This window comes from Manis javanica, chromosome 4, assembly GCF_040802235.1.
Source record: "Manis javanica isolate MJ-LG chromosome 4, MJ_LKY, whole genome shotgun sequence".
Taxonomy (NCBI): Eukaryota; Metazoa; Chordata; class Mammalia; order Pholidota; family Manidae; genus Manis; species Manis javanica.
In genome coordinates this window covers 75245409-75260554 of record NC_133159.1, presented here as the reverse complement: position 1 = coordinate 75260554, position 15146 = coordinate 75245409, and the positions used below count along the sequence as shown (strand labels likewise).

Sequence of the window (15146 nt, the reverse complement as noted above, 5' to 3'; positions counted from 1 at the left end):
CTCCTGGCTCCCTTTCAAAAGCCCTTGACATGAGTGACTCCATTTTTATTTCATCTTTCATACATATTTCACACGTGTGGGCCTTACAGGTCAGGGTAGCAAGGGACCTGGAAAATGGCATGTATCCATATTTAGAGAGGCTGAGTCACAGGAGCAGGGTGCCCAGGGATACTAGGCATCTGCCTTATTCCAAACCCTGAGCTACACAATTGTGTATATTCCCTGTGAGCAGAGCTGGAAGATACTGTACTACTGACTTTATAGAAAGGATGTAATGGGCTTCTCAGTGTATTCTAATAAGTGACACCCTAGAGCCCTGGCTGGGAGAAAGCCTGGTACACAATCAACAGCAAGTCTAAATGGGGAATGACAGAGCCTCTCTGTAGCTGCCGGTGACTTTTTGGGAGTGGGCTCCCTATACCTTTGGGAGGCTATACTTGTGGTTGGCACCAGTTACTAGAGCCACGTTCCTGGCAAGCCTTGGCTGCCCCTGGCTTCCAGAAGGGCACTGTACTGTATATGCACTGACAGCACAGGTCAGGATTGTCTGTGATCTGGAACATTACAAAGGTTGGAGAGGCTGTCACAAGAGTAGGATCTCAGGGAACAAGGTGTCTGCCTAATCATAAGCGGTAAGCTACCCATTGGGTGATATTCCCCCTGAAGGTAAAATGTGAGGTTACTGGGCTCCTTGCCAGTGTGAAGCTGGGCTGGCTGACTTCAGTTTCCTCTACAAGGAGACATCTGGGAGCCCTGATTGTGGGATGAGCTTGGGACCGCATCAGACAGCAAATCTAAATGAAGACTGATTGCTGCCCATTTAAAGCTGCTGCCACAGGGAGATTTTCAGTAGGTGGGCTCCCTCTACCCTGGAGCCCATGCAGGCAGTTAGTTATGGGCTCAAGATCCACAGGCCTGGAAGTTTCCTACAACCCAAGGCCACGGGATGGGAGGTATACTTCATTTGCAGAAGGCAAATCAGCGTACCCAGGGACCTGGAACAGGGCAAGTGTCCAGAGAAGCTGGGTCATAGAAGCAGGATCTTGAGGGAACAATGCATCTACCCAATTGTAAACCCTAATATACCCAGTGGATAATATTATCTTTGAAGGCAAAATGGGAGGTTATTCAATTATCTTGGCAGGGAGTTGTGAAGACTGCTCCTAGTATCCTGCAAAAAGAGACACCTGAGTGGCATGATGGGAATATTCTCAGGTGATTAGATTAATGTGAACCCGAGGAGCTTCCATTTCTTAAAGTTAATTTGTGGCCAATCATATAATCTAATGTTGGTATGAAGATCCAACAAATTCTCAGGGGAAAGGTAGAGCATATATTTGAAGGGAGATACATCTTTAAGGGCATTGTAATTTTGCTTACCAGAGACACATTCACTGAAAGTCCTTTTAACCTTGGTTGACTAGATAACATGTGACAAAATCTATTAGTTCATACTGAGGAAATGCCAGAAAAATATCTCCATTATAATTGTCAAGAGCAAGGGATATTTTCCATTCCTATACCCTCACACACTCAAATACTCCTAAGAATTCATGCAGGGAGGAGGTTGAAGGTGGTGGCATGAGAGGTGAGAGAGAAACTTTCTTCCAAAAGGACATAAAATATGAAAATATAGCAAATACATCTAATCCTGAAAATCATAAGGAAAGAAGGCTGCAACAGGCTGCCTATACCTAGAGAAAACAGGAGACCTCAAAGAAAAGGGTAAAGTACCAAAGCCATGATCCAGCGGGACCCAAGACCTTCCCCCACCCCAGCTTACCAGGAGGAGTAAGTGAAATGGAGCAGGGAGGGGGTGAAGGCCTAGGACTGCTGAACACCCAGCCCTGGAGATCTGCTCCGGGAGCATGAACCTACATTACATGGTGCTCTGGAGATTAGTGGGGTTGGAAAGCTAAGACAGTCAGAATACTTGGAGAAACTGAGATTCCAGCTGCTTGTGAAAAATACATATCAACAACCAGCCACTCTGGGACAAAAGAAAGGTTGGCAGTCTGAGAGAATACCTAACAGTGAGAGGGATGCTAAAGAGGCAAGGACTGCACAGAGCTTGCTGCTCAGGAGAAAGTACAGGGAGACAAAATTGTCCAGGCACACTCAGCCCAGCAGGTTGGGAACTTTCAGGAGCTTCAGAAGCTCCATCCCCCTGGCTAGCTACACAGCTATGAAACCCCCACTGTGATACACAGCCTGCTCTGTCTTCCACCCAGCTGACACCAGCTAGCAACTGGCTGCCCCTGCCATTGCACAAGGGCAGCCAGAGGGCAGCCCCACCTATGGCAGCTACAAGCACAAAGCATAGAGGCTTCTCCCTGCACACTTGGCCCACTGGCCCTGGCAGTGGAGGCAGGCACAGCAGCCAGGAAAAAGGAAAGAACTCTTTCCTACCAACAGGTACCAGCACCCAGGCCTGAGATCCCTCCAATCACTCCAGGGGCTGAGCAGCTCCAGAGAATAGAGCTTCTGGGCACCACAGGGCACCACTGACAAATATGAAACATCAAAGGAACTGGGTTAAAACCAAAATCCCACAAATACCAGAAAGAGAGCCAAGTGAAACTGAATTCATCAATGTTCCTGAAAGAGATATCAAAATAAAAATCATAAACATGCTCATGGAGATACAGAAAAATATTCAGACCTCAGGGAAGAATTCAAGAATGAAATACAAACATTGAAGAATACAGTATCTGAAATGATAAATGGAATAGAAATTAGAGAATAGAACTAAAAAGAAGCTGAGGCACAGAGAGAAAAAAGGATTTCTAGGAATGAAAAAACATTGAGAGAACTGTGTGACCAATTCAAAAGGAACAATATTCACATTACAGTGGTACGAGAAGAAGAAGAGAGAAAAAAAGGGATAGAAAGTGTCTCTGAGGAGGTAATTACTGAGAACTTCCCCTATCTTGGGAACAAGATAGCTTCTCAGGCCATGGAGATGAACAGATCTCCTAACACAAGGGACCCAAGGAAGGCAACATCAAGACCTATAATAATTAAAATGGCAAAATATCAAGGATAAAGACAGACTTCTCAAAGCAGCTAGAGAGAGAAAAAAGATCACATACAAAGGAAAACCCATCAGGCTATCATCACACTTCTCAGCAGAAACTTTACAGGCCAGAAGAGAATGGCATGATATATTTAATGCAATGAAACAAAAGGGCCTCATACCAAGAATACTCTACCTGGCAAGATTATCATTTAAATTTCAAGGAGGGATTAAATAATTTCCAGATAAGCAAAATCTGAGAGAATTTACCTCCCACAAACCATCTCTATAGTGTATTTTGAAGGGACTGCTACAGATGGACATATTCCTAAGGCTAAATAGCTTTCACCAGAGTAAATGAAACCACAGTAAAGAAAGTAGAACAATTAATTACTAAACAGATGCAAAATCAAATCAACTAGCCCCAAAGTCAGTCAAGGGACAGAAAAAGAATACAGAGTAGGACTCCTAATATATAAAGACTGGAAGAAGAAGAAAAAGGGGGGGAAAAAAAGAACCTTTAGATTATGTTTGTAATAGCATAGTAAGTGAGTTAAATTAGACTGTTAGACAGTAAGGAAGTTACCCTTGAACCTTTGTTAACCATGAATCTAAAGCCTGCAATGGCAATAAGTACGTACCAATTGACAATCACCCCAAATGTAAATGGTCTGAATACAGCAATCAAAAGACATAGAGACACTGAATGGATAAAAAACAATACCCATCTATATGCTGCCTACAAGAGACTCACTTCAAACCCAAATACATACACAGAATAAAAGTGAAGGGATGGAAAAAGATATTTTATACAAACAATAGGGGGAAAAAAGCAGGAGTTGCAGTACTTGTTTAAAAAAAATAGACTTCCAAACAAAGAAAGTCACAAGAGACAAGGACATTACATAATGATAAAGGGGTCAATCCAACAAGAAGATAAAACCATTATAAATATCTATGTACCCAACACAGTAGCACTTACATATGTGAAACAAATACTAACAGAAGTAAAGGGGGAAATAGAATACAAAGCATTTATTTTAGGACACTTCAACACACCACTCAGTCCAAAGGACAGATCAACCAGACAGAAAAGAAGTAAGGAAACAGAGGCACTGAACAACAAATTAGAACAGATGGACCTAACAGATGCCTACAGAACACTCCACCCAAAAGCAGAAGGATACACATTTTTCTAAAGTGCACATGGAACGTTTTCAAGAATAGATTATATACTAGACCACAAAAAGAACCTCAGTAAATTCAAAAAGATTAAAATTGTACCAACCAGCTTCTCAGATCACAAAGGTATGAAACTAGAAGTAAATTAAGAAAAAGCCCACAAGCACATGAAGGCTTAACAACATTCTCCTAAATAATCAATGGGTCAATGACCAAAAAAACAGAGATCAAGCAATATATGGTGACAAATGACAACAATAATTCAACACCACAAAATCTGTGTGACACAGCAAAGGCCGTGCTAAAAGGGAAGTAAACTGCAATACAGGCCTACCTCAGGAAAGAAGAACAGCCCCATATGAACAGTCTAAACTCACAGTTAATGAAACAAGAAAAAGAAGAACAAATGAGGCCCAAAGTCAGTAGAAGGAGGGGCATAATAAACATCAAAGCAGAAATAACTAAAATCTAAAAGAATGAAACAATAGAAAGAATCAATGAAATCAGGTGCTTGTTCTTTGAGAAAAAAAAATAACAAAATAAACCCCTAGCTAGAACTATCAAGAAAAAAAAGGAGTTGACACACATGATCAGAATCAGAAATGAAAAAGGAAAAATCACTATGGACACCACAGAAATACAAAGAATTATTAGAGAATACTATGAAAAATTATATGCTAACAAATCAGATAACCTAGAAGAAATGGACAACTTTCTAGAAAAATACAACTTTCCAAGACTGACTCAAGAAGAAACAGAAAATATGAACAGACCAATTACCAGCAATGAAATTGAATTGGCAACTTAAATACTATGTAAGAACAAAATCCCTGAAACAGATGGCTTCATCACTGAATTTTATCAAACATTTAGTGAAGACCTAATACCCATCTTCCTCAAAGTTTTCCAGAAGTAGAAGAGGAAGGAATACTTCCAAACTCATTCTATGAGGCCAGCATCACTCTAATACCAAAACCAGGCAAAGACACCACACAAAAAAAAAAGAAAATTACAGACCAATATCCCTGATGAACAAAGATGCAAAAATACTCAACAAAATATTAGCAAACCGAAATAAAAAATACATCAAAAAGATAATACATCATGATCAAGTGGGATTTATTCCAGGGATGCAGGGATGGTACGACATTTGAAAATGCATCAACATCATACACCACATCAACAAAAAGAAGGACAAGAATTACATGATCATCTCCATAGATGCTGAAAAACATTTGACAAATTTCAACATCCATTCATGATAAAAACTCTCTATAAAATGGGTACAGAGGGCAAGTACTTCAACATAATAAAGGCCATATATGACAAACCCACAGCCAATGTCATACTTAACAGCGAGAAGCTGAAAGCTTTCTCTTTAAGATTGGGAACAAGACAAGGATGCCAACTCTCTCCACATTTATTCAACATAGTTCTGGAGGTCCTAACCACAGCAAACAGATTACACAGAAATAAAAGGCATCCAGATTGGTAAGGAAGAAGTTAAACTGTGCCTGTTTGCAGATGACATGACATTGTTGATAAAATCCCTAAAGAATCCACTCCAAAACTACTAGAATTAATATCTATATTCAACAAAGTTGCAGGATACAAAATTAATACACAGAAATCTGTGGCAGTCCTATACACTATTGATGAACTAGCAGAAAGAGAAATCAGGAAAACAATTCCATTCACAATTGCATCAAAAAGAATAAAATACCTAGGAATAAATCTAACCAAAGAAGTGAAAGATCTATACCCTGAAAACTATAAGACATTCATGAGAGAAATTAAGGAAGATACCAATAAAAAGAAATACATCCCATGCTCATGGATAGGAAGAGTTGATATTGTCAAAATGGCCTTCCTGCCTAAAGCAATCTATAGATTCAGTGTAAGTCCTATCAAAATACCGACAGTATTCTTCAACAAAATAGAGAAAATAGTTCTAAAATTCATATGGAACCATGAAAGACCCCAAATAGCCAAAACAATCCTGAGAAGGAAGAATAAAGCTGGGGATTACACTCTCTGGCTTCAAGCTCTACTACAAAGTCACAGTAATCAAGACAATTTGGTACTGGCACATGAACATATCCATAGGCCAGTGGAACAGACTAGAGAGCCCAGATATAAATCCAGTCATATATGGTCAATTAATATACAATAAAGGAGCCATGGATATACAATGGGGAAATGACAGCCTCTTCAACAACTGGTGTTGGCAAAACTAGACAGCTACATGTAAGAGAATGAAACTGGATTATTATCTAACTCCCTACACAAAGTAAATTTGAAATGGATCAAAGACCTGAATGTAAGTCATGAAACCATAAAACTCTTAGAAGAAAACATAGACAAACATCTCCTGAATATAAATGTGAGCAACTTTTTCCTGAATGCATCTCTTCAGGCAAGGGAAACAAAAGCAAAAATGAACAAATGGGACTACATCAAGCTTAAAAGCTTCTGTACGGCAAAGGATACTGCCAGCAGAACAAAAAGGTATCCTACAGTATGGAAGAATATATTTGTAAATGACATATCCAACAAGGGGTTAACATCCAAAATACATAAAGAATTCACATGCCTCAACAACCAAAAAGCAAATAACCTGATTAAAAAATGGACAGAGGATCTGAACAGATACTTCTCCAAAGAAGAAATTCAGATGGCCAACAGGCACATGAAAAGATGCTCCACATCACTAATTGTCAGGGAAATGCAAATTAAAACCACAGTGGATATCACCTCACACCAGTTAGGATGGCCAACATCCAAAAGACTAGGAACAACAAATGCTGTCATGGATGCAGAGAAAGGGGAACCCTCCTACACTGATGGCAGGAATGTAAATTAGTTCAACCATTGTGGAAAGCAATCTGAAGGTTCCTTGAAAAACTAAAACTAGAAATAACATTTGAACGGGGAATTCCACTCATAGGTATTTATCCAAAGAAAACAAGTTTTCAGATTCAAAAAGACATATGCACCCCTATGTTTATTGCAGCAGTATTTACTTAAGGGTCCATCAGTAGATGAATGTTAAAGAAGTGGTACATATAAACAATGGAATACTATTCAGCCATAGGAAAGATACGAATCCTACCATGTGCAACAACATGGATAGAGCTAGAGGGTATTATGCTCAGTGAAATAAACCAGGCAGAGAAAGACAAGTACCAAATGATTTTCCTCGTTTGTGGAGTGTAACAATGAAACAAAACTGAACAGCAGCTGACTCACAAACTCCAGAAGGGACCAGCGAATACCAAAGGTGAGGGGTAGGGAAGGTTGGGGGGGTAGGGAGGGAGAAGGGGATTGAGGGGTATTATGATTAGTACACATGGAGTGTAGTGGTCATGGGGAAGACAGTGTAGCACAGAGAAGACACGTAGTGACTCTGTGGCATCTATTACACTGATGGATAGTGACTTCAGTGGGTTTGGGGGGGGACTTGATAATATGGGTGAATGTAGTAACCAAATTAATTTTCATGTGAAAGCTTCATAAAAGTGTATAACAATGACACATAAAAGTGTATATCAATGGCTATCCTCCGTTAGGGGAATTGATGTCCTTCTTCGTGTTGGGTCATCCCTCCAGGAGGTTTAGGAAGGATTATTCCTGGGTAGCTGGTTCACTCAGTGACCTATGTTCAGTGTTCAGGTTGGGGTGGGAGCCCCTCAAGCTATATAGAAGAAGCCCATCGCCAACACAATTCTGGCCCTTGAAGCCCTGAGAGAGCTCTTGGAAGGAACGTGGATCAGAGAATTCAGTGCTTTTATACTTCCTGGTGTAAGAATGTTACTTAGACTGCTCTGCCTCTAATTAACTCCCTGTTAATCAACGCAAATGCTGGCATTGAAGGCCTTGGAACCATAATGATGACAAATAGGCGAAATGCAAATCAATTGCTTTTGAAAGTAGAGTGTGATTGACATGATGCCAGAGTCACAAATTCAAAAATTCCATAACCTAAAATGAACTATCCTTGAAAAGTTTTAAGAGACTGTATAGGAGGCTCTTTTGGCAGTAAAGATGAACAACAATCTACATACATACACATTCCCATCACAAACCAGGTGTTGCAAGCAATGAGCGGAGACCAAACTAACTGATTGGATGTTGAAACTAAGGGTGAAGATACCCTTTCCAATTAGCCTCCCTTTGAAGGCACTGAATCTGTTTCTAGGGACTGGGGTCATGGTAAGCTAAAGAATGGCCAAGATCCAGGGATATAGCTCAGCAATACCTTATTAATAAAGTGGCATGAATAATTACACTAAGTAGCGGTGGGAGAGGGTGAAGCTGCAGTGAGGTACAAGGAATAGAGGAATGCCAAGGCCTCTCAGGCGGTAGCATAAGAAACACTTTTATCCTCGTCATTCACAAATACGTAATACTAGCACCCAGTGTCCTGGTCTTAGAGGAAGCCTCATTTTTAGTCTCAGTATCCATCCTACACATATTAAAGTCTACTGCATTCTCATGTCCCTCTCACTCCCAGGCCTTAGGTAGCCTGACTGCTGACCCAAAAGCAGACTTCCTCTACAGAGGCTCAGTCCCTCCTTGGACTGTAAAACCGACAACTCACCAACCTGGTTCATTGCCTCGTATTTTGTATAGTAACAGTGTCCTTATTTCTTTATTCACAGCTGTATCCAAAGTGTCTCTTGTGTTGCTTTTAGAATCCTGTCACAGCCTAGTTTGTCTTTCTCCTGCTTAGAAATTCTCTAATCTTATAAACATGGACCAAAAAAACCATGTATTCCTCTATCTTGATACTTGCATTTGCTGTTGAATTGCACTGAACACACTTCTGAGCTGAAACTGCTTCAAGACTGTTTCCAGAAACCCAATGAAGATCAAGGTGTCATCAGCTTTGTGCTGCTTCTCGTTTTGTTGCATGATGGTTCAGAATAAGACTATTCTTGTCTGGGAATGTCCACTAAAGCCAAAAACTGAAACTATTAGGTATCAAATAATAACTCATTCCAAAGCAAGGTGCTAGACCAGCTTTTCCAGAGTGTATTAAATTCATTAAATAAAGCTCATTAAATTAAATGCATAGGGCACAAAAGAACATTGTACCAACTCAATCAAACTGACTCTAATTACCCTTTATCACTTTAGGAAAACATTTTGATTACAGTTTTGCTCTTGCCAATATACTCTTCTATAATCAGATTGAAAAACATATTTTTAAAACATGTTTCTCCTATAGGAATTACAAGTCTTGGCAATTGAAATATAGTGAAATAAAAATAGATCAATGTTTACTCCTGGATTCTGTGTCTCTGTAATCTTGGACAAATATTTCAGCCTTTATATATTACATTTACCTTATCTATTAAAGAGGAATAAAAGTCTTTAACAGGAAAGTGCTTGTAAGAATTCATAAGATAGTGTATGTAAGGCACCTGACGAGTGCTTGACATAGAGAGGGTTCAATAAATGGTAAACAACACTAGAATGTTATTACAGAAGTCAGTTTGTTATTACAGAAGAAGTCTGTGGAGACTAGTAATATACCATCACTAGTATCACCAGGGATTAGGTGCATAGTGATGAAAAGAGCTGCACCACCTGCTAAGCTAGATTATATTAAATGACATTTCAAATTTGCTGTAGCAATTTGCACATCGCAGCATAAGATTGTTTTCCATATCCTTCACAAAGCTTAGAAATCCTCAGAATTTTTATATTTCACTAATCTGGCAGCTACATAGTTGGTATGTCATTGAGACCTCAATTTGCATTTTCCTCATTACAAATGAGGTCAAACACTTTCTTGTATGACTGTTTTGTATTTTACTTTTTCCTTTCCTGTGATGTGCCTGTTCAATATTTTTTTATAATATGTAGTCTGTCCTCTTTTTGATTTATAGTAGTTTTTATGTATTGGGAATATGAATTCATTGTTAGATGATCTGCAAATGTCTTCTCACAGTCAGTGACTTGCAGTTTAGTTTTTAATGGTATTTTCAATGAAAAGAAGTAACTTTAATTTAGACAGACTTAACAGTCTTTTATTTGTCTTTCACATTTAGGACATAACACACTGAGAAATGATTTTCCATATATGGTGTAAAGTAAAAGTCCAAGTTATTTTTTTGGATGAGGATGCCTGTTTTTTATTTAGGTATTTCATTTAATCATAAAATAACAATTTCATCATATGAGAAATAACTTCCCTGCCTTTATGAAGATGAAGGTACACTTCTGTGCCAAAATATTCTTATTTGCAGCATGTTTTTGGTGCTCTTGTAAATGGTATGTATCAATTTTATATACCTGAATTTTAACTTCTTAGAGTTAATGAAGTAGAAAAATAATTGATTTATTGCTGCTGATTTTACATCTCACAAATTCTTTGAATTTGAAGTTTATACATGAGTTTCTTTCAATGTTTTATCTACAGAATCATATAACTTCATATAACTTGAAAATAATGACTATTTCTTTCACTATTTTCAGTTCTCATACATTTTCTTGCATCTTGCATTTACTGCACATTTCCTCTGTGACCCTAGAGGCAGACTCCAACTGAAGATTGGTATATTTGTGACCTCTCCAAGACAAGTCATGCCGTGGCCCTTCTCAACACTGAAGGTCTAGGGCATATAGGAAAGGTAAGTTACAAAGAAAGGTTTCTTTGGTCTTGATTTCCTCTTTAATTCTCGATGCCTCTTTGCCTCAATAATTCAATATCTGAGAACTGTTCCCAAAGTCTGCAAATCTGATTCCTTGATATTCACTGCCAGATGAGAGCTAAAATGGTACAAATTTAGGGCAACCCCTCCCTCTTTCCTAATTTAATGATTCGATTTTCTAACACTTTAGTGAACAGCTCAGTTTCAGGGTCCTGTGCCCCATACTCCAGATGTGAGAGTGAACAAGGGAAAAGCTCTGTCAGCAGAGTTTACAGGCTAGTAGGAGAGACAAAAGGTTAGCAGTCTATTTAAATCAGTGTCACCAGTGCTGCAAAACAGGTAAGTATGTTGTGCAATGGGTACATAGGTGAGTGGCATCCAGCCCAAACCTGGAGGTCAGGTAAATCCTCCTGGATTTAAAAGACCTTTAAACTGAACTTCAAAGATAAATAGGAGATCACAGAAGTATGTGAGGGTGATGGGGTGTTAGAAAAATGGTAAAAGTCACAAAACCACACAAAAACCCTTCATAAAGGCTTTGATTTACCTTTCCTAGATCTAGGGATGACCTTTTTTTTTTTTTTTTAATCTTCGTTTTTTTTTTTGAGAGGGCATCTCTCATATTTATTGATCAAATGGTTGTTAACAACAATAAAATTCAGTATAGGAGGGTTAATGTTAAGTTGAAAAAATACTAGGTACTTTGCATTAGATGAAAAGAATAAGTTGTCCTTCTTTTATCCTACATTGAGTCCAAGTTGAATGTGGTACCATGTATCTGTAAGTTTCCATTCCAGACATAAAATTCTGTGATTGCTTTCTGAAACTTTGTATAACAAATTGAAAAGTCAAATTAAATGGAATATTATTCAGCCATAAAAAAGAAAACAAATCGACAAATCAAAAAAAAGATGGCAGCGTGAGAGGAGAGACAGGGGCTTCCTCCTAAAACTGGATACAATTAGAAAATTTAATTGGTGCAACTAATCCTGAGAGAGCAACAGGAGAGAGGAGGGCATCAGACTGCACACACCTGGAGAAAAGAGCAGACCTCAGCGAATGGGGTAATGTACCAGAGCTGTGGCTCTGCAGGACCTGAGCCCCTCCCCCACCCCAGCTCACCGTGAGAGGAAGAGAAATGGAGCAGGGAGGGAGTGGAAGGCTTGGGACTGCTGAATACCTAGCTCCAGAGATCTGCTGTGGGAGCACAAACCTACATTTCATGGTGCTTTCTTGAGACTCGCATGACTACTGGGTTGGAAAGTTAACAGGCAGAGTTCTTGGGAAGACTGGGATTCCAGCTGGTTGTGGAAAGCAGGGATCCATATCTGGCTGCTCTGGGACAAAAACTTAAACCTGTGTGACCGGCCCACTGGCTCAGGCAGTGGAGACAGGCACAGCAGCTGGGAGGCGGGGAACAGCTCTTTCCTACCCCAAGTACTGCTCCCCTGTGACCCCCGACATTGCTTCAGGGGCTCAGCAGCTCCAGAATAGAGCTTCTGGACACTAGAGGGCGCCATATACAAACATGAAACGCCAAAGGAACCTTGTCCAGAGTAAAATTGTTAATACAACTCCTGAGAAAGATTTAAATGATATGGACCTCATGACTCTTCCTGAAAGGGAGTTCAAAATAAAAATCATCAACATCCTAATGGAGGTACAGAAAGACATCCAAGAACTCAGGAATGAATTCAGGTCAGAGATCCAATCGTTAAAGAACACAATGGAGGGTATTAAAAGCAGGTTGGATATGGTGGAGGAGACAATAAATGAAATAGAAACTAGAGAAGAGGAATACAAAGAAGCTGAGGCACAGAGAGAAAAAAGGATCTCTAAAAATGAAAGAATATTGAGAGAACTGTGTGACCAATCCAAATGGAACAATGTTCACATTATAGGGATACCAGAAGAAGAAGAGAGAGAGAAATGGATAGAAAGTGCCTTTGAGGAGGAAGTTGCTGAAAACTTCCCCAATCTGGGGAAGGAGAGAGTCTCTCAGGCCATGGAGATCCACAGATCCCCCTACACAAGGGACCCAAGGAAGACAACACCAAGACACATAGTAATTAAAATAGGAAAGATCAAGGATAAGGACAGACTGTTAAAAGCAGCCAGAGGCAGAAATAAGATCACACACAAAGGAAAGCCCATCAGACTAACATCAGAATTCTCAGCAGAAACCTTACAGGCCAGAAGGCAGTGGCATGATGTACTTAATGCCATGAAGCAGAAGGACCTGGAAACAAGATTACTTTATCCGGCAAGATTATCATTTAAATTTGAAGGAGGGATTAAACAATTTACAGATAAGCAAAAGCTGAGAGAGTTTACCTCCCACAGACCATCTCTGCAGTCTATTTTGTAGGGACTGCAATAGATGGAAGTGTTCCTAGGATTGGATAGCTGTCACCAGAGGTAGTAAAATCATGGTAGGGAGGGTAGAGCAGCTGATTGCAAGGCAAATGCAAAATTAAATTGACTATCCCCATAGTCAATCAAAGGATAGAGAAAAAGTATAGAATTTGATGCCTAATATATAAAGAATGGAGGAAGAAAAAGGAGGAGAAATAGAAAAGAATCTTTAGATTGTGTTTGTAACAGCATACTGAGTTAAGTTAGACTCTTAGTAAGGAAAGTAAACTGGAACCTTTGGTAACCACAAATATAAAGCCTGAAATGGCAATAAGTACATAACTATCAATAATCACCCTAAATGTAAATGGACTGAATGCACCAATCAAAACACATAGAGTCACTGAATGGATGCAAAAGCAAGACCCATCTATATGCTGCTTACAAGAGAGTCACCTCAAACCCAAAGACATGCACAGACTAAAAGTGAAGGGATGGAAAAAGATATTTCATGCAAACAATAGGGAGAAAAAAGCAGGTGTTGTAGTACTACTATCAGACAAAAAAGACTTCAAAACAAAGAAAGTAACAAGAGATAAAGAAGGACATTACATAATGATAAAGGGCTCAGTCCAAGAAGAGGATATAACCATTATAAATATATATGCACCCAACACAGGAGCACCAGCATATGTGAAAGAAATACCAACAGAACTAAAGGAGGAAATAGACTGCAATGCATTCATTTTAGGAGACTTCAACACACCATTCACTCCAAAGGACAGATTCACCAGACAGAAAAAAAGTGAGGACACAGAGGCACTGAACAACACACTAGAACAGATGGACCTAATGAACATCTATAGAGCTCTACACCCAAAAGCAACAGAATACACATTCTTCTCAAGTGCGCACGGAACATTCTCTAGAATAGACCACATACTAGGCCACAAAAAGAGCCTCAGTACATTCAAAAAGATTGAAATCCTACCAACCAACTTTTCAGACCACAAAGGTATAAAACTAGAAATAAATTGTACCAAGGAAGCAAAAAAGGCTCACAAACACATGGAGGCTTAACAAACATGCTTCTAAATAGTCAGTGGATCAATGACCAAATTAAAATGGAGATCCAGCAATATATGGAAATAAATGACAACAACAACGCAAAGCCCCAACTTCTGTGGGATGCAGTGAAAGCAGTCTTAAGAGGAAAGTATATAGCAATCCAGGCTTATTTAAAGAAGGAAGAACAAACCCAAATGAACAATCTAACAACACAATTATCAAAATTGGAAAAAAAAGGACAAATGAGGCCTAAAGTCAGCAGAAGGAGGGACATAATAAAGATCAGAGAAGAAATAAATAAAATTAAGAAGAATAAAACAATAGAAAAAATCAATGAAACCAAGAGCTGGTTCTTTGAGAAAATAAACAAAATAGATAAGCCTCTAGCCAGACTTAATAAGAGAAAAAGACAATAAACACACATCAACAGAATCAGAAATGAGAAAGGAAACATCACGACGGACCCAACAGAAATACAAAGAATTATTAGAGACTACTATGAAAACCTATATGCTAAGAAGCTGGAAAACCTAGAAGAAATGGACAACTTCCTAGAAAAATACAACCTTCCAAGACTGACCAAGGAAGAAACACAAAATCTAAACAAACCAATTACCAGCAAAGAAATTGAAGCGGCAATCAAAAAACTACCCAAGAAAAATCCTCTGAGACAGATGGATTTACCTCGGAATTTTATCAGACATACAGAGAAGATGTAATACCTATTCTCCTTAAAGTTTTACAAAAAAAAAGAAGAGGAGGGAATACACCCAAACTCATTCTATGAAGCCAACATCACCCTAATACCAAAACTAGGCAAAGACCCCACCAAAAAAGAAAATTACAGACCAATATCCCTGATGCAC

The 15146-nt window shown here is 39.1% G+C and overlaps 1 long non-coding RNA gene across 1 annotated transcript in view; it reads left to right on the top strand.

The window, feature by feature from the left end:
• The window catches only part of LOC140848924 (uncharacterized), a 30580-nt gene that overhangs the window by 8228 nt on the left and 7206 nt on the right, over positions 1-15146 (top strand). Inside the window, exon 3 of the long non-coding RNA XR_012130231.1 lies at positions 10738-10836. This is a non-coding gene — a long non-coding RNA (uncharacterized lncRNA). The remainder of the gene's footprint in view (positions 1-10737; positions 10837-15146) is intronic.